Genomic DNA, 27,366 nt, shown 5'->3' with positions numbered 1-27,366 from the left:
AAGGAAGGGAAGGTTTGGGAAGGTTTGGGAAGGTTTGGGAAGGGAAGGTTTGGGAAGGTTTGGGAAGGTTTGGGAAGGTTTGGGAAGGTTTGGGAAGGTTTGGGAAGGTTAGGGAAGGTTTGGGAAGGGAAGGTTTGGGAAGGTTTGGGAAGGGAAGGTTTGGGAAGGTTTGGGAAGGTTTGGGAAGGGAAGGGAAGGGAAGGTTTGGGAAGGGAAGGGAAGGGAAGGGAAGGGAAGGGAAGGGAAGGGAAGGGAAGGGAAGGGAAGGGAAGGGAAGGGAAGGGAAGGGAAGGGAAGGGAAGGGAAGGGAAGGGAAGGGAAGGGAAGGGAAGGGAAGGGAAGGGAAGGGAAGGGAAGGGAAGGGAAGGGAAGGGAAGGGAAGGGAAGGGAAGGGAAGGGAAGGGAAGGGAAGGGAAGGGAAGGGAAGGGAAGGGAAGGGAAGGGAAGGGAAGGGAAGGGAAGGGAAGGGAAGGGAAGGGAAGGGAAGGGAAGGGAAGGGAAGGGAAGGGAAGGGAAGGGAAGGGAAGGGAAGGGAAGGGAAGGGAAGGGAAGGTTTGGGAAGGGAAGGTTTGGGAAGGGAAGGTTTGGGAAGGGAAGGTTTGGGAAGGGAAGGTTTGGGAAGGGAAGGGAAGGGAAGGGAAGGGAAGGGAAGGGAAGGGAAGGTTTGGGAAGGGAAGGGAAGGGAAGGTTTGGGAAGGGAAGGGAAGGGAAGGTTTGGGAAGGGAAGGGAAGGTTTGGGAAGGGAAGGTTTGGGAAGGGAAGGGAAGGGAAGGGAAGGGAAGGGAAGGGAAGGGAAGGGAAGGGAAGGGAAGGGAAGGGAAGGGAAGGGAAGGGAAGGGAAGGGAAGGGAAGGGAAGGGAAGGGAAGGGAAGGGAAGGGAAGGGAAGGGAAGGGAAGGGAAGGGAAGGGAAGGGAAGGGAAGGGAAGGGAAGGGAAGGGAAGGGAAGGGAAGGGAAGGGAAGGGAAGGGAAGGGAAGGGAAGGGAAGGGAAGGGAAGGGAAGGGAAGGGAAGGGAAGGGAAGGGAAGGGAAGGGAAGGGAAGGGAAGGGAAGGGAAGGGAAGGGAAGGGAAGGGAAGGGAAGGGAAGGGAAGGGAAGGGAAGGGAAGGGAAGGGAAGGGAAGGGAAGGGAAGGGAAGGGAAGGGAAGGGAAGGGAAGGGAAGGGAAGGGAAGGGAAGGGAAGGGAAGGGAAGGGAAGGGAAGGGAAGGGAAGGGAAGGGAAGGGAAGGGAAGGGAAGGGAAGGGAAGGGAAGGGAAGGGAAGGGAAGGGAAGGGAAGGGAAGGGAAGGGAAGGGAAGGGAAGGGAAGGGAAGGGAAGGGAAGGGAAGGGAAGGGAAGGGAAGGGAAGGGAAGGGAAGGGAAGGGAAGGGAAGGGAAGGGAAGGGAAGGGAAGGGAAGGGAAGGGAAGGGAAGGGAAGGGAAGGGAAGGGAAGGGAAGGGAAGGGAAGGGAAGGGAAGGGAAATATGAATAGTTCAATAAAGAAATGAAAAGCAGTTCTAAGAATTCTCAAATTTCCTGAAAGATCTGAAATCAGCTGTTTTATTACCCTTAAGATTTCATTAAGTAGCTAACATTTAATTTATTAAAAAAATTTTTCTTATGATAATGATTTAATTCTCTCATTTTTGCTGATTTATCTATTCTGATTACAAATTATAATTTATATATTATAAATTACTTGATACAAGTATGAGTTCTTCTGGTGAGTGCAGATCCTCACTCCTTGAGACCCCTATGGAATTATACCTTTTTATGTAAGGACAGTTGGTGTATCTAATAAGGAACTTTAGCAAATTTAACTTTTTTTTTTTTTTTTCTTTAAAATAACGGTTTTAAAAAGTCTTGGTAAGTATATATTACTTGCTGTGGAATTGTCATTTTCAGTTCACTGATATACTAAACTACTTTAAAATATTTTCCCCTCTAAAATGTAATATTCAAGCAGAAAAGAGTTAATATTTTGATTAATGAAAGAAATAAAGCATTTTGTTTCAGTACATGTAGTCTCTGACGAAAATTTAATATGCACACTTGAAATCTCCCACTCAGAAAAATATCAAAATTTAACAAATAGTGAATCTACTGTTACATTGAAACAAAGTTTCATTAGAAAAGATAAGAGTAACCAGCAGCTGAGCTTCCAAATAAAATGATTTACCTTGAATATCCTTCCAAAGCAGTCCTACAGGAACTGAGAATTTAATAAAACGTTATTAGATTAAACTTTATTCTTTGAAAACTAATACTGAATTACATGGGACTCTGATTGTAATCATCTGTTATAAAGACGTGTCAAAGCAACCAGCTGCCTCAAGGAAATGTAAGACCAGAAGTAGAGCTGCTTTATATGAAAAGGCCAGATTACAGTATTGCAGAGAAGAAATATTTTTTGTGAGGAATTAAGATGTCATTTTTGACTTTTATAAAATTGCTTACAATGTGTTCATTATGCAAACTCTATTTTTATTGGTTTGGACATACACTTTCCAGAGGGATTTTCTACTGTAAACATGTGCCTACTTTGAAAGAGACTTATTATGACACCATTAATAATAAGGGAAGCATATATATGACCAGTACAATGCATTAATACTTTCCTGGAGAAGACAGTGGAAAATCTGCAAAAAACCTACACAATATAGGAATTAGTGCTTAGTAGGTTGACTTTTTAAAAAAAATTGCTTTTTTTCCAGATGTTAAAATCAATGTGCCCCAACACATTGATTTTAATTTCTTTCATTTTTTTCATTTTTCAATGAACACTGATATGTTCATTGAAAAAACAGTTGTTGTTTTTTTAATTGATAAAATGGCTAAAAGTTAAAAAAATGAAGGATAATCAGGTTTCAATTTGCTGGTCCATCTAAAGCATATAACTGGAACTGTGCTGTGAGTAAGGAGTGAGGAAAGAGAATACATCTCAAAAACTAGCTGAGACACAGCACATCATGTCCATCCATTCTTCCTTGTCCCTACAGACAAGATTGCTGTAGTCACTATTCATTATAATCAGAGATGATTAAACTATGAAAATTATATTTACATTGAGACACAATAATTTTTAAATTGAGTCATTCACTTCACAGTTAGAATATTTGTACATGATTAGCAGTTAGCAGCTTATTAACAATTTTTTCATTTGATGGTTAACCAAAAGGTTTTGCTTCCCAATTGCCCGGTTTAATAATATCAGCAAAGTGTGAAAGATCAGACGGAGTTATTGCTTTAAAATGGGCTCTTAAATTGAATTGTAACAAATTCTGATATGATGTGATGTAGTTGATTCATCAAGTTAGAAAGACAGGTTTTGAAGTGCTACAAACCTTTACAAATCCATGGTACTTGCAAGGAGACATGGACTGTCCGGAGAATATGGAAAGCTCTGACAAGGTTACAGACTAGCAGACTAAAAGGGTATTTCACAGACGTATCCCAAAACCTATTAGTGAAGATAATGTAGACATATTTTCAGGTATTTGTTCTTAGACATACAAGTGGTTCCAATAATACTTTCGACCAAATATGTGATTTGATTCTTTTTCAACATTCCTTGTCTCTCTCCTCAAGGACAGAATGTCAAAGACACCAAGCTGAGCTTGATGGTTATCTTAACAGGTGGTAGAACTGAGTTCCTAATCTGTAATTGCTCAGGGACTCAGACATGGAGTGAGAAAGGGGATGGCTCTAACAGAAACATGAGGTTTTTGAGGAACATAATGAAGTATCGGGAGAACACAAAGAATCAATTGATTCCTTTAGTAACTGAATACTGAAAATTTGTGGTAAAAACCAACCACCAAGGGCCTGCTGCAGGATGATCTTAAAAATCTGTCATTTAATTAAATTTTATACATGCATGTATTTATTTGCAGGTTTAATTAAACATATATATTTTACCCATTTATTTGCACAATAAATTTTATAAAAAGCCATAAAAAGATCTCTTTATGCTTACATTACAACTGACAAATATTTTATGTTCCATCTTATTGCATTGTACTGTAGAATTTTTTTGTGGTTACTAATGTTCACCATGAAGTACAGAAAGATCAAATTTTAACTATTTTCTCTGAATTCCCTTCTCCCAGATGCCATATTTTTTGATCACATAATTTGTCCTGTTATGCTATTTCATGCATGTATCTTTGACTCTGGTCAAAGCTCTTGAGGTCCTCACTTCTGTGTGTGCTCATTTATCAAGGCCCAGCCTCTGCTGTCAGACCCCATACCTAAAATTCTCATCGTGGCTCTTGACAACTTGTCAGTTTCAGAACCATCTTTTTCTTTCCTTTTTGTGAAAACTGCTGTCTAACACAACTTTTGTCCACTTCAAATGAGGCTGCAGTGATTTCCTCCACCTTGTCACTTTGACAGTGTCACTCTTCTTGACACTCTGCTGGCTTACACTTCTCCGTGGGGTCAAGAACACCACTTCTCTTCAAACATATAATGGATTATCCCCAAGCTACCTAACATCTCTTTCACCTTCAGCATCTGGAATTATCCTCTGAAATGGTACTTTCTGTCACCTTGTACTCATTTACTTTTGGCAGTTTGTTCTGCCCCTCTCACTGGGAAAGTCAGAACACCATCCCACAGATTTTTTTCCACACTAGTTATTTTTTCTCTGTATAAATTCGTTCCCTTCCCTTTTCTGTAAAACTTATATAGCCCCTAACGCTGTTTCAGAGCTTCTGTGCTTAAATAATTTCCAGTTATATGTTTTTCTGCAAATCACTTATAAGAGGGACCCATTTTTCATAGCTTTGTTTTTTATATAATGGTATGTAAATTGAGACCTTGATCCCTAGGTGCTGTGGTGATACAAAACTTAACATTATAATATGAAAATATGGTGAAAAGCATAATTTTACTTTTCCAGATCTTGTAGCAATGTGGTCCTCAGAAGCCTCATGTTAAAATTATGAGTTTAAGAGGACAACATCAAGTCCTATGCCACAAAAGCCAGAACCACACTCCTACTCCTCTTTGAAAATAGTGAACTATCAAGCATACAAGGTGTCATTGGAACATGAGAAAAAAACCTGGGGAAATGGTGTTATTTAAGAATTATTTTTACTTATAAAGCGAACAGAAATTACATGGATAAGACGTTACCTAGCTAAGTATAAGCATAAATACTTTCTCTATAAGCAATAGCTATAAATAACAGATATTAAGGTTAAGGAGAAGCTAAAAAGATAATTGTTTAAGGCATTAGACTGCTTGACTGGTGAAGAGAATTTTCTTTTGACAGTAACATAACAGTTATAAAGTGCAGCAGGGGAAAAAAGGGATTTCTACTTTGCAGTTTACTGAGGACCCTTTTGGATCTGAGAACAGCCTGGAGTCATCCCACAGACTTCTGCATAAAAAATGGACAGACTACTAATGAGCATATACATTAAAAAAGACAAACTTAGATTGCTTCTAAGGATTTTCTGTCAATCTTTATGCTATTCCATCATCTATTCTGTAATTACCCATATAGCCCAAAGAAATAATCAGGAGAGGTTTTATGTTAGCGCCTTTGCTCTGCAAGAAGCAAAGAGAAAATGAAAGAATACACAACTTCTTTATAATTGCCCCAACTTCTGAATTTTATAACTTTCAGTAATGAAAATGAAAGCTGAATACATTCACAGCATGGTGATGATCCACTCAGCACACAATATAAACTCATAGTTTTCAGCTTGGAAGATCAGAACTAAATTAATTGGGTAAAAAATTTATATATACTATATATTCTTGGGGGGAAACAAAATGTATGAGCTCTGAGGCTCATATTTAAGAGACTTACTACAGCACATGTCCTCTAAATCCAACACAATCATTTGGAGGCTGCTGTGTTCATTGATTAAGATCTGCAAAAGTTGTGGGCTCAGCTTATATGGAACTGTCTTAGGTTGCAAATGTGAAATGTGGCCGTGGGTGTGTACTCTATTACCCTCTGTTAGAACCAAGTGGGGCAGTTATCTTCTGTTAACTGGGTCACCTGTTAAAACCAGGTGGAGCAGTTTTCTTTATCTCTTCCACAACCCATCCATTCTTCGGAGTCATACCTCCTGTTAATGAGCCATTGAGTGTCACTGCATAACTGATAAAAGTTCATCATCCCATGCTCTCTGCAGGGGGAGGAGCCAAGGATTCCTGCCTTGATATTGTCTGAGACTTGAAACACCAGAGTCAGCTTTTTTCCCCACAGGATTCCCAGAGGATCAGCCTTTTTTCCCACTGGATTCCCAGAGGAAAACCAGGCCCATCTACGCCACCACCAGATCTTCAGAGGAGAACTACACACTTTTACAGGATCACTGCTTCAACAGAACCACATCTGTCACTGCAAGAGGATTGCAGCCACCATTCAATCAGACTGCTAACATCACCCTGACCAGTAGGGTGAGGGGTTGTATTTTGACTCTGTCAGTGTTGATTTGTATTGCTGCATTTTTATTCTTATTTTAATTTTTCCTAATAAAGAACTGTTATTCCTACTCCCATATCTTTGCCTGAGATCCCCTTAATTTCCAAATTATAATAATTCAGAGGGAGGGGGTTTACATTTTCTATTTTGAGAGAGGCTCCTGACTTCCCTAGCAGACACCTGTCTTTTCAAAGACAGGAACATACAAAAAAAATGTTCTGTTCTGGTTGTCTACACAATGAACAAGTACATGCACCTCAGTAGCACATGTCCCTTACAGCATATATGCACCTATCCATAAGATTTCTGAGATGGAAGTTCTAACACACTACTTGTCCTGCAACATGAAGGGTTTTTTGCTATAATATGTATACACATATATTTTTTCTTGTTCTTCCATTAGTTTTATATCGTAAGTAAATACACCTTTATTCAAAAAAATGTGAAGTAAGTGGATTGGTGTCCTAAGGGTAGGGTGAGGAAATAGGTAATTTTTTGTCAATATTACAGGCCTTTTCTATAAAGTCCTGACAAATCTATCAGCTACACTTTGACCTCAGTAATGGCATACCACCTACAATACAGACTGTCCTACAGTGTTATAAGATGACACAGAAATTGCTGGAATAAGTAACTCAGAAAAAAAGAGAGCTTTTCTTTTATCTTCTATATGTTACTGTGTTTCTTCTACATAAAAAAAAAAAAAAACCCAAACACAAAAGTAATTTCTTAATGCTAATATACCATAATTAAGCATATAATGGGTTTATAATAGATGTAAAGAACAAATGGTGTTTCAGCATACAAGAGGAAAATTTAACAGAGTCTAAAAATGTTTGCTTGTTTATTTTTTTAATTGAAAACTTGCATTTTAAACAATCATGAAGGTCTGTCCTGGTTTTTACGATGGTAGAGTTAATTTTCTTCCTGGCAGCTAGTAGAGTACTGCTTGTTTGGGGTTTTTTTGGTTTTGGTTTTTTTAATTTAGTACAAGAATTATGTTGATAACATAGCGATGGCTTAGCTTTTCCTGAGCAGCTTTTCCTAAGTCAAGGATTTTTCAGTTTTCCATTATCTGCCAGTGAGCAGGTGCATAAGAATCTGGGAGAGAGCATGGCCAGGAAAGCTGACCCAAACTGGCCAAAGGGAAATCCAATGTCATAGAACATCATGCCCAGTTTATAAACCGGGAGAACTTGGCCAGGAGCTTCTGATTGGTGATTGGAGACAGGCTGGGCATCCGTCAGTGAGTGGGGAGAAATCGTATTGCACATCATTTGTCTGCTTGAGATTTATCTCTCTCTCTTTTTTTGTTATCTCCCTTTCTATATGATCACTCTTATTACTATCATTACTATCAAAAATATCATTATTACTATCATTATTAATAATAATATTGTATTTTATGTTGTTTTAATTACAAAGCCGTTCTTTTCTCAACTTACAGTTTGTATCTTTTTAAAATTATCTTCTGCATTCCACCAGAGAAGCTGCATGGTACTTTATCAGCTAGAAACTCTATTTCGTATGTACATTTACAGGTACAGCCCAGTTTTTACAGGTATTTAGGGTGATATTCTATTTGGCACTGAAAATTAAGCTTCCAGGTTTGGAAGCTATAATGGACTTTTTCTTATGTTAAACAATATGAAATTAGTAAAAATGTCAGGGAAGGTGAAGAAACGTATATGTGTTAATGAATAAAACATTTTGATCCTCTGTCCTTCACTTGTAGTAAACACTGATGTGACATTAAGGCATTCCAGTAATATGCAATCACAAATGAATTTTCTTGTACTTCAAATGCATTCTATATTAGTAGACCTTGTTCTGTGTGTTTTTTTATGAAATCAAGAGATTTTCCAGAGAAAGTATTCTATAAATAATGACAGAATTTTGATAAATTCTTGTTGATCTTCCAGATCAGACAGAATCAGAGGAGCTTCCTCTTATAAGGAGATGTCACTTTTGCTTCTTTCTCAATATATATTGGTTTCCATAGACTGGAAAATTTTCAGCACAAGGAAACTTATTGAGTAAATATTGGTTTGTAAGATTTCAGTTTATTCTAAATCATCATAAAAAGAAATATTACTACATTAAACATTTAATAAACTGAAAGTAATTTTGCAAGTCAGGCTTCCATTTGAAGAAAGCAGCAGTCAGATAAATAAATCTGGTGTATTAGTTTTTGCCAGCACTTCTATTTGAGTTGGCTTCCCAGGCTAAAATATATCATTCACATAGGTCACCAAGGGGATAATTCAAATTGCTATGTTTCTTTTTCCCACGCAGGATATTTTTCACATACAGTCTAATCTTACAGAATTCATTCTGAGTTTCACCATTGTCTTCAACAAAATCTTTCATATCATTTTTTAAAGTGATATGTAAAAACTTTAATGCTTAGTCAGACATGAAGAAGCCTGCTAAAAATAATTGTTTCCTTTGATTTTAATGAGGGTTTTCTCTTTTTTATCTTTTCAATTTGGAGCAACTTTATTAAGTTTTGGGATGCAATTTGTATCCACACCTGATCACTGTTGCTTCACAGAAAAATATCATCTCCTCTGATTTAGATTTGCTTATTGCTACTCTATCATGTCCTCCAGAGAACACAGAATCCTCAAATGGCAAAGATACTGATTGGTTCATAGAATCCTCATTTACTTAACTTCTGTCATCCATCTGTCTGTCTGTTTATCTACCTATCAATCATAAAAATATCCGTACTTTGACTAGGGAAGCAAACAGAAATTGCTAATATTGTTCTTCTGAAAGTTTTGGTAAACTGCACTGCTGAGCTATGACTGTTCTAATTAATCAGACTCTAAAAATCATTAGGGCACAGCAAAGTCTATTAGTATTGAAAATCTATGTAAATGCAAATGTTACAAGGCAAAAAATAAAGACTATTAAAGACCTACAGCTTCTGTCATGCTGGATTCAAATTTGGGTTAATCCTTACAAAATGTTCACAATTTCATACCTAGTGGCAGGCCAGTTTGCAGAAATAATATTTTAGAGTGTCTTCTTTCATTGTAATTCTATTATAAGCAATGAAAGAAAAGAAAATGTGGGATTCTCCTGGGGCAGCTGCTTATTTTAGCTTGCATTCAGTCACTCCATAAAGTGTGGCACCTGAAAGAGAGCCAGCACTGATTGAAATGCATAGTATTCTCAAATTTCTAACAACCTAGAATACACAATTTGGTAGAAAGGAAAGGAAGAGAAAACTACAGGAAAACCACATGTCAATATCAAACCATCAAAAAACCATTTTCCTGTGTTGTTCACTTTCCTCAGAAATGTTAGGAAAACCTAAAATAAAGCTGCAGCAATAAAAGCTAGAATCAATAAATGGAAGAATGGAAGGGCTGGGAAGAGTGGGAGGAAGGAAAAGAAAGGAAGATTATATTTTTGTGTATCTGTTTCACTTGGGGTCTTAGTAAACTCATGGGCATACCTGAAAATCCTAAAACCAAATTAATGCATTCCTTTTATGATCTTTCATGTGCAATTTTATTTTCTGTAGTGCAGAACTCAGTTTAGATACCCATATCTCCACTGACTTAATACTGTAAATTGAAATTGCCCCATTAACATAAATTTACCTTTTGTAGAGAAGTAAAAGATAAGAATAGCAAATGAAATATTTAAACATAATGAGTGAAACTTTAAGCAGCACAGCTTTCTATCTTGCTTTATCAACCAAAGGGAAAAATCAACAATGAAAATCAGACAGAGGGCTCAAAACAGATTGTTCCAATTTGTTCAAGAAGATGTTTTTCTTAGGAAAAATGAATGCATATGACTTTGTGTCTATGATGAAGAAGCATGTCAAAAACATGGCAGATTATACTGGAGGATGTTAAGCGTCATTGAGATAAAATAGCACACCTAAAAATCAATAGAAAGGGCTAAAAATCGGCCAATCCTCACAAAAATTATATTTAGAATACTTTATTCATAGTCATTCTATCTCATCTGTTTATTTTCATTTGCAAATTAAATGCTCAAGCTGGGGAAAAAAAATAAAAGGAAGAGACCAAAAGAACTAAAAATAAGCATGAAAGGGAAGTATCTGCTCAGGTATGAAAACATACCAGCCAACAGACACAATCAGTTTGGAGCTGTGGAGAAATGCTGATGATTCCAGCTTCCAAAATATATTTATGTCTTATGGTCCATATAGTTACAAATAGAGGATCCTCAGTTTTCACCACAGAAATCATACACAGCATTCTCAACTTCAAGAAGAACATTAAAAATTTTCCTTTCAGTAATATCAGATATTACTTTTATGAAAAGTTATGTCAACTTGTTATCAATCTGCAAAGGTGAAACTGATTAAGAGGAGTGGAGCCAGTGCTCCAAACTGAAAAATTTGAATATAAAATATTCATTATTTTCTTGCAAATGGCCTAAGAATCAGCCCCCCCTAACCTAACACTGTATTATTTTTTAATACCATTGCACAGAATGAGCTACTACAAACAAACAACCCAAACAAAATATTTTTGGTGGGGAAAGACACTTTGTCTCAAATATTATGCAGGTGGTAAACAAGAAACAACATGAAATGTCAGCCAGCAGAGCCTTAGTGCTAGTGAAATGATTGCCTACTGTAAAAACAAGTACTGATAGCTCCAGTGAGCTCTAGCAGCACTTCACTTAAAACAAAAACTTACCAAGTACAGATACACATTGAGGAGAAACTCAATGTGTCTATGAACAACAGACTGTCACTGTGACTTATCTAGGCCCACACAATGCAATTGTAAAGAAAGTCTGATAATCTGACTTCTACTGATGTCCAAATCATCGTTCTATATAATCAGTGTTTCAAATTAAAACAATATAATTTCTCCTGCTAATTAGTAATTCAGTTGTTTCTAGTAGTAAATGGAGAATAGAAAAATTAATAGTTACTGCATTTGAACAGTTTGTTGCTGGACCATAGTTGAAACCAGAACAAAAATGGACTTTAATGACTTTAGAAATAAAAAATAAGTATTTGGAAGACAAAATAAATGAATTCTTATTTTATAAAGAGAGCTGATGTGCTTCTATCTAAAAAATATTCCCTTTTTGCAAGTCTGAAGAAGTATCATATGTATTTTAAACACGTACATTTTATCAAAGAGCTGGTAATAGCTAGAACACTACTGACTGCACAGACATCTTGTAAAGAACAGTTATGTTCACTGCATAAGGCAAAATGGAGATCAGTAGAAATAGGAAGATTGTGTTTAAAGGAAGAAAGATTTAATAGATTTTGACTATTTTTGTGTGTGTATGCATACCTCAATAGAGACTAGGAAGCTTTAATTATGAAAAAATTAATCTTGTCAATTGCAGAATAAGTTCTACTAAATATGTAATATACATAATATATGAAACATGGCCAAAGATCACATTATTACGTAAAAATTAAATTTGATTTCAAATACTTAAGAAAGATAAATTTTTTATTTTCTGTAAAAAGATGTTTATGTTTTTGTTCACTGAAACTCATTTTTCAAAATCTACTTTTTGCATTAATGATTCACAAAAATGCATACTTTTTTCAGCTGTAGTCTATTTCTGTAACTTCTTTCACTTTCATAAAAAATTATGAGAATAACACTCACTGTATGTTATTACACTGTATATACCGACTATATATGATTGATGACATTTTAAAAATATTTGCTTTACTGCTCATAGATCTCTCTTTATGAAGAGCCCTTGCTGCTACTTACTGGCAAATTTTGCTTCAGAGAAAAAAAAAAAAAGGAAAAGTACATTAGCTAATACATCTTATGTAGGAAGGACAGTGATGTTAATATTGGACGTAAGCATTAACAGCTTCTTTATTAATGTTACATACAATTTATGTAAAATCCAATTTGAATAATACACTACAGAGTAGTGTATTAAATCAACCTATAATCCTCTATATTCAATAAGGGCAGTTCAAATACAGAATAACCCAGTGTGGCATTATGAAGTCTGTTTTATATGTAGTAAAACTTAAAAAGTGTCTTCACCATTTACCAAGCAGATTACCATGTATAAACCAGCAAAACCATAAAAGAAATATTGATATGAAGACAAGACAACAACAGCTGTGTTAATATTCCTCAGATTTCTACTTCTCTTGGATAATAACTTCATGGACCAATGCTATAATCGACAAGTTGACCTTGCAAATTTCCAGTGCCATGGGTGAAAAGGAGGAAGAGGTGGAGAAAAGAAAAAGAAAAAAAAAACCCACACAACCTATTAAATATTGTCTATTCAGGGGAATTTTCTGCCCCAAAGTAAAAATTATTTTGATGTAGAATTTTTGGGAGGTGCCAGAACAAAGCAATTGGAAAGGGCTAAGGCACCCTGATCTGGTCAGATGTTGTTATGTCTGCAGTGACAGACATTCAGCACAAGCCAAAATGAAACACTGCATAATGTTCTGAGCTCAGGAAATGGACAGTTAAAAATCAATCTCTATCTCACATTCCCAGCTCTCAACCTGAAAATGACAGCTATTATCCAGATTTACATTTTATTCCAGCTAGAATAAAGCAAATAAATCACTGGGCTTTTGGCTGCTTGGATAATTACAATGTGAGTGGCTGGTATGAGTTTCACTGAGGGAAGATGCTTTCAGAGGGTTAGAGCACGAAGTGGAAAGAATGACAGTAAAAAATGGACTTGATTTCCATGTTGAGAGCTCATGGCATGCAAATCACTGAACACAGTAACCTCTGCTGAGACCCATCAGCCCTCCTCATCAAATATCCAGTACAGGTAAATCTGTGTGGTGAAACATCTTTATTGTGCTCATAGCTCAAGTGAACAACCTTTTGGTTTAAGGGGACAGAGGAGTTTTTAATGGCATATTAAAAAATATTTTCATGCAACTTTGCCAGAAGTGATTTTTTCATAGACAATCTCTTTAGTATAACTTACCAGTGAGCTTCTGTGGGAACAGACAGACACTTTGAAATCTAAATTCTTAGTTATCATTAGTTTAATATGCGCGTCTAATCACATCTGCATATCAGATGGCTGAGTAGCAAGAAATTCAGCTATACACAGCTCTCAAGGGTATTCAAAAGAATATGTGGTCCAAAAGTTCCTAAGTCTGTATTGTATGCTTATTTCATCTTGTAACAAATGCTTTCATTCCTCAAGCATTAATTATGGCTCTGTTTTATGACAAATATAACATATGTTTCACAGCTCCTCTCCATAACTGTCCTGACTTCCAGTCTGAACTGAATTTGCCATATTTTTTTTCTGGATGACATCACAGCGGAAACCTGAAAAAAATTAATAAAAAAAAGAATTAGCTTTATTATTCTGTATGATTATCCAATTAATATTTTAAAATTCCAAGAAATATTCCCAAATAAAAATGGAAAAGTTTATATGTAAATATCAAAGAACTATTTTTCAACAGCTCTTCTTCTATCCTTTGATGAACTGCCTAAAACTTTGTGCAAATAAACATAAAAATAGTTATGTTTTTATTACAGAAAGGTTCAGAAAACTCTTTCCAAACCAGCTGATATTTTATCTAATTGAACTTGTCTTGGGCAACCACAGCAGTGGGATGTTGTCCCTATTGTCACAACAGGGACATCTTACTCAGATATGATGATTCATTATTATTATACAGTGTCGATTGCATCTTTCATAAAATTGCCTTTTATCTCAATGCATTTTATTGTTGTTGCTGCTTTTTACTGTATTATATAAGACCAATTTCTGTTCTTTTTATACCTCTGGGAGTTAGTCTGCAGTTAAAGCTGTTTATTCTTACCTTATTTCTTTCTGCTTTACAAAGACTGCAAGAAACACCGAGTATCCTCCAATAAACGTAGGAGGCCTACATTCAACTGCAGAATTTGCACCAAATTTCTATTTAGTGTTGAACATAATATGGCATCCACATCAGTTTGTTGTAGGATAAAGACAATAAATATTTGCAGAGAGCATCAGATACAAATCTTCACTAAGTTAAAGCATAAGCATAGAAATCTTCCCAGTCTACTTGAAAAAATCATAAGTAAATTTAAAATAAATAAATAAATAAATAAATAAATAAATAAATAAACAAACAAACCCCACCAGATATATTTGTCCTGTGTTAGGACAGTATATTATCTTTGTAAAACAGGGGGGAAAATATCAAATATTTTTTGGTTCTGCAACTCTCATGAGACTATATCTCATGAGAATATCATCACTAAATCTCTGTAGTCGTTAGAATTGGATGAGATCATACAAGCTGTAATAAAAGATAATAAAACATAGCTAAGCTGTAGGAAATTAAGAAAGAGACACGACAAGAACATGAAATAATGCCACTATGGAACTACTTTAATACCAAGGAATGATAAAACTGAGGAGAGGAAGAGCACTTAGCTAGGATGAAATGCAAAAAAGGCTGAAATATAAAAGAAGATAGGAGGAAGGTAAAACAGGCTGGATAGGAGAGGACTGATTATGCTGAAACAAGAAATAATGATAGACTTTAAATATCACACTGAAGAGCAACTGGGAGCCAGAGCAGTGTAGCTAAATGAAGAGGTTGTCCTTGTTCCTTCTGAGATCTTTACTTGCTTGAGAACAAATATGATGTATTCATGGCTCAGGCACTTAAAGGATTATAAATATTGGAGAAAAATAGAGAAAGAAGCTCCACTCCTTGTCTCTGAAATTTATGCAGCAGAAATAGAATAGACAAACAACAGAAAAAAACACTTGTCTACATTGAATGAAAAATTTCCTTTTCTTTTGTTAGATCCTTTTTCTGAAGGACAAATATAATAATAGTAGTATTAAACTTGTATTTTCTTTATTTAATGGAATTATAAAATGGACCTACAAAAATAAGTTAGGCTGGGTGTGAGTCTAAATGTCAGGTGGTCCAAGTCTCTTCTCACAATCTGGTCATTTTACATGAAATCATGAAACCATATTGCCCAGAAAGACTTCCAAAAGTGGTGCAGTATATGCAGAATTAAACCAATATCAAAAGGGTCTCAGCAGCTCATAAATGACAACTCATTTGCAAAAACATGATGGTTTCACACATTAGTAAAAGTAGAAATAGCAGTGTTAATAGAAAATCAAACATATTCTGTGTTTTGTGCTAATTGATTGAATTCCCTATTTAATTTTCTTATTTAACAAGGTTTTTCTTTTCCTTACAACAATCTCCTTTATTAACCTAGAATAAAGAATTTTGACTTATACATTAACCCTATTGATATGGATATTCTGTGGTCACAAATATAATACATTCCTTATTGGGAATAATAATATTAAATGTGATGAAATTACATGATATGAAGCGATGTACATGAAGTACGTACATTACATAAAATTGCACAATGGGGAAAAAAGATCCACCTGAGAAGTAATATTACTCAAAATTCAGAATCTAGTAAATGCAATAAGGCAAATTTTCCAGGAGAACAAAACAAAAAGTAGCAATGGTATACATTTTTGTTCTTTGAATATATTTTAAATTTTTCTACAGTGTGTAAATACCTTTTTTCCAAAATATACTAGTCATTTTTAAGAAATAAATACATATGTATTCCATTGTTGCAAATGATACTGTACTTTGAACTAAGCAGTGTACTTTTCTATTTAGCGGCTAAGACTCTACTGTGTTCAGGAACTGAACATTTAGGAACACGTGGAAGATTTTTATGTAAGTATTGCCTTCTAGATTATGCTGATATTTACAGTTTCAGAAGGTTTGGGTTAGAAGAATGGTGTGTCCTGTTAACTTAGTTGATGTAGCAGGCATAATAAGCTCCCACTGGTAAGGAGATCTAAGTCTGCAGGGTATTCAGGATGAAATGAGATATTTCTCTCATCTCACAAGTATTCTGGGTAAGGCCGGATGTGAGTAACATAAGTTCCTATTAACAATCCACCTTGTTAATCCCCTAAAATTTCTCACATCTAATATTTACTTTACCAATATCTTTTTTGTTAACACATTACAGTGCTGTCAAGGTCTTAGTAGGGTTGAAAGCAACAGCTTGACCTTCCTTCAATACTTGCTGAAATTAATAAAATTTGGCTGAACTATTCAAGAATGTTAGGTCCTAAGAAAAAAAAAAAAGAGGCTTGAGAAAAATAACAACCTTATTAGTGATGCAATCAATATATACTAATGTAAAGACTAAAAGTACAACAAAATATTTTATCCCATCTTCTCCATCAGCAATCTCTAATGAAAACAAATTTGTGTATTTTATTTTTGTCTACACTTAAACTGCTTGGTACTTGTTTTAAAACTCTTTATTAGCAAAACATACTTGCAAATTAATGTGGTTTTGTCATATTATTTGACTCATTCCTATGTCAATTATTTTTGCTGGGGGGAAATGGGAATGTATTTAAATCAAGCAGAAACTGTTAATTTTTTCTTCTTTTCTTTTTTTTTTAATTCTATCAACATTTTTCTAGAAAGAAATAAGTTTTGTGACAATCTGTCTCTTGCTGATAAAATGACAAGACAAGCCCAGAGACATGAGAAGCCCCAGAATTTCAAAACCTGAATGAAGTCAGTTATTATCTCTGATAATAACTGATATATATATATTATATTTATTTATTTATTTATATATATTTATATATATACACACAATAACTGATATATATAATAACTGATAATGACTTAGCTTATCTCATAGCTAAGATAATAGCTAATAGCTCATAGCTATTATCTTAGCTATGAGCTAAGATCTCATAGCCAAACAGGACAAAGGATGATGCAATATCATGATTTTTTGACCTTGAATGTTCAAACAATTAGTATTATATGGAATTTATAAAAATTCTTCTGAACATTTCATTGACCCTCTCTATGTATGCAGAAAACACACAATGGCAAGATTACTTTTACATCTTTCTTTATTCTGCAATCGCTATCAATTTTAGACACACTTGTACTCTGTTTCCAGGTAAAAAACTCAAAAACCAGAAGTGCAGTTTAAGTAAATTTGTAAGGCTTACAAAATCATTATTTTTCATTTATGTATTAAATTGCAAATAAATAAACTAGAAACCAAAGATGGTTTTTATTCAGGATTTCCAAAATTATTTTTTTCTTAAAATACAAGTTCCTTTTAAAAATTAAGATGAATTTCCTTTCTCTTTTCATCATGATGCCTGTGCAAACATCAGAAAAATCTTATTATTGCTACTTGTCAGATTGCTTTATTTTCCCTTCAGGAGCACATAACACCAGAATTTCCTGTTGCATCCAAAAAAAGATATTCTCAACAGCACTACTCTAGAGTATATATTTTTCTCACAGTGAATAAGCAAGAAAAAATTAATAGAATTATAGTCAATTATTTTGACTATCAATTTCCTTGAGTATGTCGAGTTCAGTGAGTAATTTGCAGTGAATCATTCATGGGATTAATTTCCCTCCTTTCTTACTTATGGAAAATCCATCGGCTATTCCTAATTTATTTGACCTTATTTCTATCTAGAACAAAATCTTTCTGAATCATGTGAAAGATTTGTCACTGAAGACAAAAAATTTTCTTTCTATAGAGGAGTACTTTAGAAATATATTCACCAGGCTTTCAAATCTATATGGATTGATCCCCTTCATCCAACATTTAATCTCATATATTTTAAATTTATCAGTAATTTTATGTACATGAATAGTTATAGGTAAAATATAGCAGTTATTCAGATGCACCAAGTTAAATGTGTGTACAAAAACATACAGTATTAATGCTCATTGTCTGGGCCTTGCAGCACTCTTTCTCTCCTAATACAGCATTATTTCTCTCCCGATCCTTTTCAATCCACATTCCATCTAGAAAACCTTCTTCTTTACTGAAAATACCTTGCTCTGCATCATCAGGCAAATGCCTTTTTAATAAAGAGAATCCAGGTGCATGAGTAAAATACTATGATTGAATACCTTTAATGTCTCAGCTTCATTAGGTAATGACAGGTTGTCATGCTCTTTCTTATTTATTCTGGTTGAGTTGCCATCCTATTCCTGGCTATTAATGATGACAGATCATTTATTACTCTATGAGAAAACAAATATGTTTCCATAATTGTCTTTTACACTTTCCGAACCCCACTGTTTGTTATTGAATAATAAAATTATATTATTTTATATTAATATTACAATTGTTATTATTGTTGTTTTAATAATAATAATAAAAATAAAAATAACAACATATACCTCATGCTTTTAACTGAAACTCAAACACATGCAAATGCAGAATTATTAAGTATTTCAGTAATACTTTCTTTTGAATACTTCCTTCAGAAATATTTCCTTATTTCAATATTTTATACAATCTCTATTGATAGTACTAAAATAAACCTTCACCTTTTTGTTCACATTAAGGTACCTGGCTTTTCTACTCAAATTAAAATATGAATGTGAGAATAAGAATTTTTATTCAGATGAGTATTTGTGAAAGCCAAAATAACTTTGGTCCTTTTTAGGGAATTGAAACTGTCCCCACACTGTTTGCAATGTAACTCATTCATCTCCATAAGTATTTCTTCAATAATTAGTGGCAAATTTAGCATATGAAGAAGAAAATTTCAATTTGGATGGAATTTTTTTTTCTTTATATTAAGGTTAATGTTAGCTTAGGATAATCTAAACCATCTACTTCACAACAGAGGAATTACTAACCCATAAATCAAAACTGTTGGTGAAGTTCTGACAGATAATATGAATTGCCTTGGAAGCTAAGGACCTGCCATTCTAACTTTCACTGTTCTAGAGTAATGAACACAATAACTGGCCTCTCAGTCTACAGTGTCCTCAAAAAAAAGCTCTACACAGACAGCTGGGCCAAACACATAATTCCTAAAGTCAGTATTTGTACCTTTCTCTGAGTTTTCTAACTCAGAACTGTTAATTATTTTTGTATGACATAGAATATCGACCTACCATGCAATAAAGAAGGATATCTTATTATACATAAATAATTTGCTTTAGCAAGAATTTGTGAGCTATTTCTGTTCAATTATGGGATTTAATTTCAAGCATTCAGAATCGGGCAATTGCTTGTTTTGAGTCTAAATGTGATATTTACCTAGAAACTTCAGTGGGAGGCTACAATGATAAAGCTGATAAGCTGTGCTTTGTTTATTTAGTGCAATCAAATTACTCTCACATGTGATGGTGACAGCAACCTACAGAAGAAAAGGAAAATCATCATGTAATGAACTTTGCTGTGGATAAACAGGCACTGCTTGGAAATCATTACCTATACCTCCTTCACCTACCCTGCTTACATTTATGACTACTTGTATTAAGACCACAACTTCTAATGCATGAACAGTAAACCAGCTCAGCCCTTAACACCTAATCCACCTGCCCGACAGGTGATGAGAAGTTGAATATCACTGCAATCAATTATTAGGATGAGGTTTTAAACAAAGGAATGTATTAATTCTTCTGCTAAGAAATATCCTTCAAGTCCCTAAACTCTTCAGGGTTTCTTTAAAACATCCTACATCGCTGAATTTCACCAAAAAAAAACCTAATTCACTCCACCTGTACACAGCTATCCTGAAGTCACCTTCAGAGAAATTCTGCAATGACCAAAGAATGTCCATGTGCCCTGAACATCAGTATTAAACAGTCCTGTTATGTTGTAGCTGGAGCTTTATTTTATTTTAATTAATGAAGCACAACAACTAAATCACTATATCACAACTGCCAACCTAATTACATACTCTTAATTCTAGTACCCAATAAAATAATCTTTCTCTGGTCTGGTGAAAATAACCAATTTACCATGCAGGAGATAGTTGGAAACATTAAGAGACCAATTCATTGTCATGTATACAGATCTGCTACTCCCTTAAAATGTACCATGAATACTACAGATAAGTTAAATCTACATTTAAGAATTAGACATAAAGTCCAACAAAACAGAGTAAGGTATATGCCTACAGCTTCTATATTTTTCATTAAATGAATGGACATCAATGTACTTGTCGTGTCCTGAACTTATGTGTTTTAAGACCCTGGTGAGAAATATTCTTCAGCAGCTAATTTAACATTTCAAATTGTTGTTATTTTCAGAAAACAAGAATAACTTCTGCAGTTTCTCTTTATCTGGAAAATCATCTTTCTCCTGATTCTGCACAATGAAAATTATAAGTCTTCATTAAATATTATGGTATTCCATTTCAGAAAAATAGATTTTTTTTATTAGTTTTCTTTAAACCTGTAAAGATAAAAAGTAAAAAGTAGAAGTTATTTAAAGGAACTTCCAGATAACATAGTAAAACATCATTTTCCTAAGAAAGCCATATAAAATTAAAGAGTTTAAGTGTTCAGTGTATTTTAGTAAACTGTTTAGACAAAGAAGTTCTTCTCTTGTCTGTTCTTCATGAATAAGTCATCACTAGGTAAACAAGAAGAGCACATTTTTTTATGTGCTGTCATGTTCCTCCACTTCATGTGTGAGTCATTTCAGGTTTCCTGCTCTTCAATAGCATTTGGACAACTTCTGTATTACTTGTGAGCCATCATGAAATGGGTCTTTAGCCTGCAGACATTTTTGTGATGACAAAAGTTGCTTGGAAAAAGACACTTGGAGTTTTCTAATTTCATAGGTTCCTTCATATTAATGAAGTGATAAAATGAATATTTTGCGGCTTTGGGGCTGCTCTGATCAGAGTTCCACACGGCCTTTTGCATTACCTTGTCTTTAGTGACAGGTGCTACCAGGCAATTAAAAGGCTCTGAAAGCTCATCTGTGTTTACATTTGCTCATTAAACATACATGCACACAGAAAAAAACCTTAAAAACAACAAAACAACTAAATTTAGCTAATCACAAAAAAACCTAACAAAACAACCAACAAAAAAAATACAACAATAAAAAGAAACCACTGAAATCAGAGCAATCATGGTATAATAGTATAATAGATACAAAGATTAATGGGGGAGAATAACACACTTACTGGAGCTGGAGGACTTAACTACTGTCAAGAGCTTTTTCCTGTGGCTCTTTGGTACTTATATACAGTGACCAGATGGGGTAATGTTCCATACCTTCTATGTATTCCATTGCCTACAGGAAGTGATTTTGTTGTAGAAGAATAATCAAGTCATAGGTAAGCAGATTTTGGACATCATTCCATTTATTCTCTTTTTGAATCTCTTTAAGTTTCATGTAATATTTCCTTATTTTTAACTAGTATTACCTAAAAATATATGTGATTTTAAGATGTTGTTCTTGAAACAGTATAGTTATGAGCTGGATGCATATAATTAATATCTTAGAGCTGGATGCATATAATTAATATCTTAGAAACAAAGTATTTAATTTGATTCATTAATTATAACTGTGAAAAATCGTTGCTAGTCCTGGAAGTCTAATTTCAGGGACGTTTTGGTCACCAGTATAGAAATCCTATTGTTGGATATAGATAATATTCTCCTGAGAAAACAATTTATCTTCTCTAATTGAAACGAATTTCTAGAGGGAAATCATAAAAGAGTAGGTGAAAGAAGGGCTAAACTATGTTTCAAACACAGGCATGTTTGATGTTTTAAAAGTAAAAGTTAATTTGTTCTAAAATAGTACTGATAAGCAAAAATTAAGCAGAAGGGACAACAGATGAAGAAAAAGAATGTGCTATGAACATAAGAAACACAATAATTCTTGTTTTCCAGATTCTATACTGTGCAAAATTAAATAATCATGTTTTTTCTGTGTTGTTAAACAAATAAGTAACATACGTTTGACTTTCTCAAATTTCCGATTTCCAAGAATCATGATCCTAATTCAAACACAGAAACAGCCAATTAATTGACCGATATTTTATTTCTAAATCTAGACTTTCTGTCAGAGGATGGAGGAATTAAAAGAGTATGAGTTAAAAATACTTTCATGCCCCATCTTGCTTGGTTTAAGGCACTTTCTGGGAAATGCTGAAAATCCTACTGAAATCAACTGGGTTTTAGATGTAAAAATATTTAAAGACAAGAATATGGCATTTGAATAGCTGAAATTTATATCTAGAAAAAAAAAGTCATCTTTACTGTCCCCTAACTCTTCCTTTTTTCCTGAAGTATTTATTAAGTGCTTAAAATTATTTCTCAATATCTGATTTTTTCCCTGAAAATAATTTCTTTTATTATATAGAAATAATATTTGATATTCTTATTGTCAGGTTGGTTGTCACAGCAAGCATCTACAATATTTAAAATTCTACTAAGCCTGCCTAGATCAATGTTAGGTAAAATCTAAGACCCTACTTACTTTTGATTATCTGAACAGCAGAATTCTAAGGCTAGGCAGTCTGAAGAGTTTCCTAGGTGTCTCAATCCTACCTCAAAAGATACAGATTTTGCCTAGCCTGAGGTGTGAAGCATTTCACAAGCTATGATTTAGAGGCAAGAGGGAAACCCCTAAAGAGGCCTAGTCTTTGTGTAGGTTAAAATGTGTTCCTCCTCTTCACTAATGCAAGGAATTAGAACCTAAAAGTTACACTTTCCAAGGGCATTAAGGGACCACTTTTGTCCATACTTCTTATGATCACTGTAACTATATAAACAAGAAAACCAAAAACAAAAACAAAGATTTCAAAATTGCTTTTTTCAACCAAGTTATTTATCTGCTAGATAATGCTAAAAGTCTCATCAAGAATGAAAAAAGTGAAGGACCAAACAGAAGAGCTGCAGTCTAGGTGCCAGGAGACACTGAAGAAAACAGAGGTATCAAAGGCCAAACAACTGTGTTAGGGAACAATGACAATTGTACTATCACAGAATCTTAGGAGGTTGGATTGGACCTTAAGGATTCTCTAGTTCCAGCCTGCCCTGTCATTGAGACACCTCCCATTAGACCAGTACAGTGGTATATTCCCAATATATTCCATGTTCCAAGCATGCCCAGAACATTTGTTGGGGAATCTCTCATAACGTGCATCTGGAGAGAGTACAACAGAAAGTACATTACAAGTTTAAGCTTCAGGGTTAAGACAAAAATGGTCAGTGAATCTCGGCTTGGTGGAAAATCACCCCCATGGCCATCATTTTGAGCACATTGATAATTAAGTTTTGTTCTATTTATTTGAGTAAGATCTGGAGGAGAGCTCTTGGGAATATACGTTGGCATTTTTTTTTCCCCTTCTGACACCCAGTCTACTGGAATATAAATTTTGTGTTTAAAGCCAAATTTGGCACCTTTTTTCCCAGGGGAAAAAAAAAAAAAAAAAAAAAAAAAAAAAAAAAAAAAAAAAAAAAAAAAAAAAAAAAAAAAAAAAGTGGGTTCCTTGGAATTTTGTAGCACATATTTTCCCTCTGTTTGTACTTATTCCTCTTTCTTGTTTTTTTATCTCTGTTTCTGACCTCTTTTCTTTTTCCTCTGTGATAGGCAACATTTCCACATTCCTTTAATTTCCATCTACATTTTACAAAATGACCATGTTGGAAGTAGAAAGCAGCAGAGATATAGCTCCAACATGGTTTGATTTTATGAGTTCTGTGTTAATCAATGCTAGTCAAGTAGCATCAGTGTTTCAAAAGTGTTGTTTCATAAATGTCCCAAAATTCTCTGTTTATAAAGATGGAAAGTGAACATTGCTGATTTTCTTTTTCCAGCCAGAGCAGATGCTTCTTGCAGTTGACAAGAAAATAGCTGCACTGCTATAGTGAATGTAAGAATTTCCTTTCCTTAGTGAAAAGCAGAGTCCCTCAGAACTCCCACATGCCAGCACAACAAAAACTTGCCTAGTGTACAGAATACCAACTGCTTTCAGAATAAAGTTTCAGTCTGATAATAGATTAATAGGTATATGGCCAGATTTATTTGTATGTCTTAAGTAGTCATCTGTAGATAATCTTTTTTATAATTCCAATGAAACTGCTGTGATTTAAGCATCAAAAATAGATAACGTTTCCAGTGACGGAATTCAATCTCTTTTACTTCTGCCTTAACTCTTTCAAAGTGGTAGAGTGCATGGCATAACTGCTTCCTGTCAAGTTGTTGCCCTGCTAGGAAGATAACAACAACTTTATGCCCTAGAACAGCTAATATTGAAAGAATGCATAAACTTTTTAACCAAGATGAAATGAGAATTGAAAATGAAACATGATAATCAGTGTCATGGTTTTTAATGACTGTGACTGTATTTCCATGGACTCCTAAATTCGTCTTTGAAACCACAGCATTTTGTGCCTAGTGTGAGCTCCACTTGACTTACTTTAAAGTTGTAAAGTTGCTGTCCAACTGAGAGCACACACTGAGTAGCTAAATGAGGATTGAAGCCAGTAAAAGCATTTAAGAAATTCCAGTGGTGTACAGTATTTATGTGTTATGGTTTAAGCCCAGCTGGGAACCAAGCACCATCCAGGCTCTCACTTATCACCCCTTGTGGGATGGGTGAACAAATTAGAAGAGTAAAAGTGAGAAAACTCATGAACTGAGAAGAAGACAGTGTAATGGATTAAGTAACAGCCACGTACACAGAGGGCAAAACAAGGAATTCACTCACTACTTTCCATGGGCAGGCAGAGCTTCAATCCCATTGTAATCTACCATTTCCTCATGAGGGGAAGGGTAGGGGCAGAACTAATTTCGTCTCTGTGGTGACCTGTGACAGAACCTGAGGGAATGGTCTGAAGTTGTGTCAGGGGAGGTTTAAATCAGATATTAGAAAATGGCTCTTCACCCAGAGGGTGGCTGGGCAGTGGAACGGGCTCCCCAGGAAAGTCAGCACCAAGCCAGACAGAGTTCAGGAAGAGTTTGGACAATGTTCTCAGGCACATGGTGTTACTTTTGGAGATGGTTCTGTGGAAGGCTGGGAGTCAGACTCAAGGATCCTTCTGGCTGCCTTCAAACAGAGCATATTCTGTTATTCTGTGATTTTGTGATCTTCAGGAAAGCCTGGCTCTATCACATGTAACAGGGACTTGGGGATCCATCACTCCAAACATGCTCCCTTCCTCCTTCTTCCCCCAATCTGAGCACAATGCCATATGGTGTGGGATTATCACTTTGGTCACTTGGGGCTGTCTCTCTCAGCTGTATTCCCTCCCAATGCTTTGTGCACCCCCAGCCTGCTCATTAGTGGGGTGGGTAAGGAGCTCTGTATAAGCACTCCTCAGAAATAAATAAAACACTCCTGTGCTATCAATGCTGTTTCTAGCACAACTTCAAAACACGGATCCATACTAGCTTCTGTGAAGAAAGTTAACTCTACCCCAGAGAAAACCAGAAAAATATGATATCTTGCCTCCTCACTAAGTTGCAACTTCTCACCTTATATCTTAGCAAGATTATGCAAGGTCTAGTACAAGTCTGATGGACAGAAGTCATAAAAACTACTCTCTTTCTTTTTAAATCATTTTGGCAGGATCCCTACTGTGCTACTCATCATTATATTCTGCATGTCCAGATAGTAATATCTAAATTATTGTTTGACAGAATCCAAAGACTATTTTTTCTATTTGGATATTTCTCTCATTGTCCTGGAAACTGAATCAGAAAATTTTGCAGTAAGAATATCTTATGCTTTCCCTCTACTGCCTGATTATTGGAAAGACAGAAAATAAAGGTGATTTTTGCTTATCTCTTACACACAATTAGAAGAACGCCAACAGTCACAACATATCTTTAAAGAGATAAATGTTTAACCTTCTGCTATCTAAAATTTATCTTTTACTGAAAATAGAACTGCCTTGTAGCATCAATTTTTTTTCCTATTTCTGTCATGGATTAATGAAAAAGTTGTAGTTCAGTCTCCTTTTCCCAAAAAGGGAATAGAGTCCCAAAAGCCACAGAAAAAACCCCAAACAATTATGAAGTCCAGTTAAGGGTTAGAAACAAGTCCGTGCTTTTCTCTTGATCTGTAAATAAACAAAATGGCCAGAGTTAGTTTTTGTGTATTGTTTTGGTTTGAGGTATTTTTAATTATTATTCTACAACAGAAATTATCAGCTTTAAAATAATTAATATGAACAACATGACTGTGAAAGTTTCACACAACACAATTGTTGTTTCAAGATTCCTTTCCACAGACCAAGTGAACTTATCTATGGAGTCATGTCTTCATATCTGCAAATGTAAAGACTAAAATATAGTAGTTGAAGTAACTGAACTGCAAAACTGTGCAGGAAAATTGAAGGTTAAATCTTGGGAAGATTTCAAAATTGTTGCATGACAACAGATAAAAGTAATTTATTTTTTTTCTTCAGGTTCTGATGTTAAATTTTACTCTGTAGAAAGCTAGATAGTGATGGTAAGAAACCAGATTTAAAAAACAAAAAATATATTCCTTGGTCAATGTAATTGTCAGAGAAAATTGCACTGTCAAACAGTGCTGTAGCAAGCTTTCAAGTTCTTTAACAGCTGAAAATGTAATTCCTTTTTTATTTCTGGTTGTAGGAAGGAAACAGTTGGCTTAAATGACATTCATGTCACTTGCAGCTGACCTTTCACTGGACAATGTAGGGCATACCTCTGCCAACCTGTTCTCAAATCCCTGTATCACAGCTGAAACATACAGGTATGACCCCATAAATATTTCATAAGTCTACAAGGGAAAAAATGTTGCATTCAAATTAAAATGCATTCAAATAACACCAGGAAATATGATTTGGAAGAAATACTGCCACTTACAATATGACAAAATCCATTCAAATTATTTGGTGATTCCCCAGAAATGTACTTTCACCAAAGTTTTGGGGTTTTTTCAAGCTGCATGCCAGAAGTTTTTTTCATGACCCTTTCTTGAAATTTTTGCTTATGGTAGCAAGAGACTTTCTAGACTCATGGAATGACAATACACACCTAGATTAGTTTCATCTGATTTCTCCAAGTGTTTCTGTGGAGCATACAGAGTGTTCACTTTTATCCCATCATGTTGTGGGGGTGAGTGGATGAAAGGATGGACCAAAAGGTCCTTCAAAATCT

This window comes from Haemorhous mexicanus, chromosome 2, assembly GCF_027477595.1.
Source record: "Haemorhous mexicanus isolate bHaeMex1 chromosome 2, bHaeMex1.pri, whole genome shotgun sequence".
Lineage (NCBI taxonomy): Eukaryota > Metazoa > Chordata > Aves > Passeriformes > Fringillidae > Haemorhous > Haemorhous mexicanus.
This window is presented reverse-complemented; position numbering follows the sequence as displayed.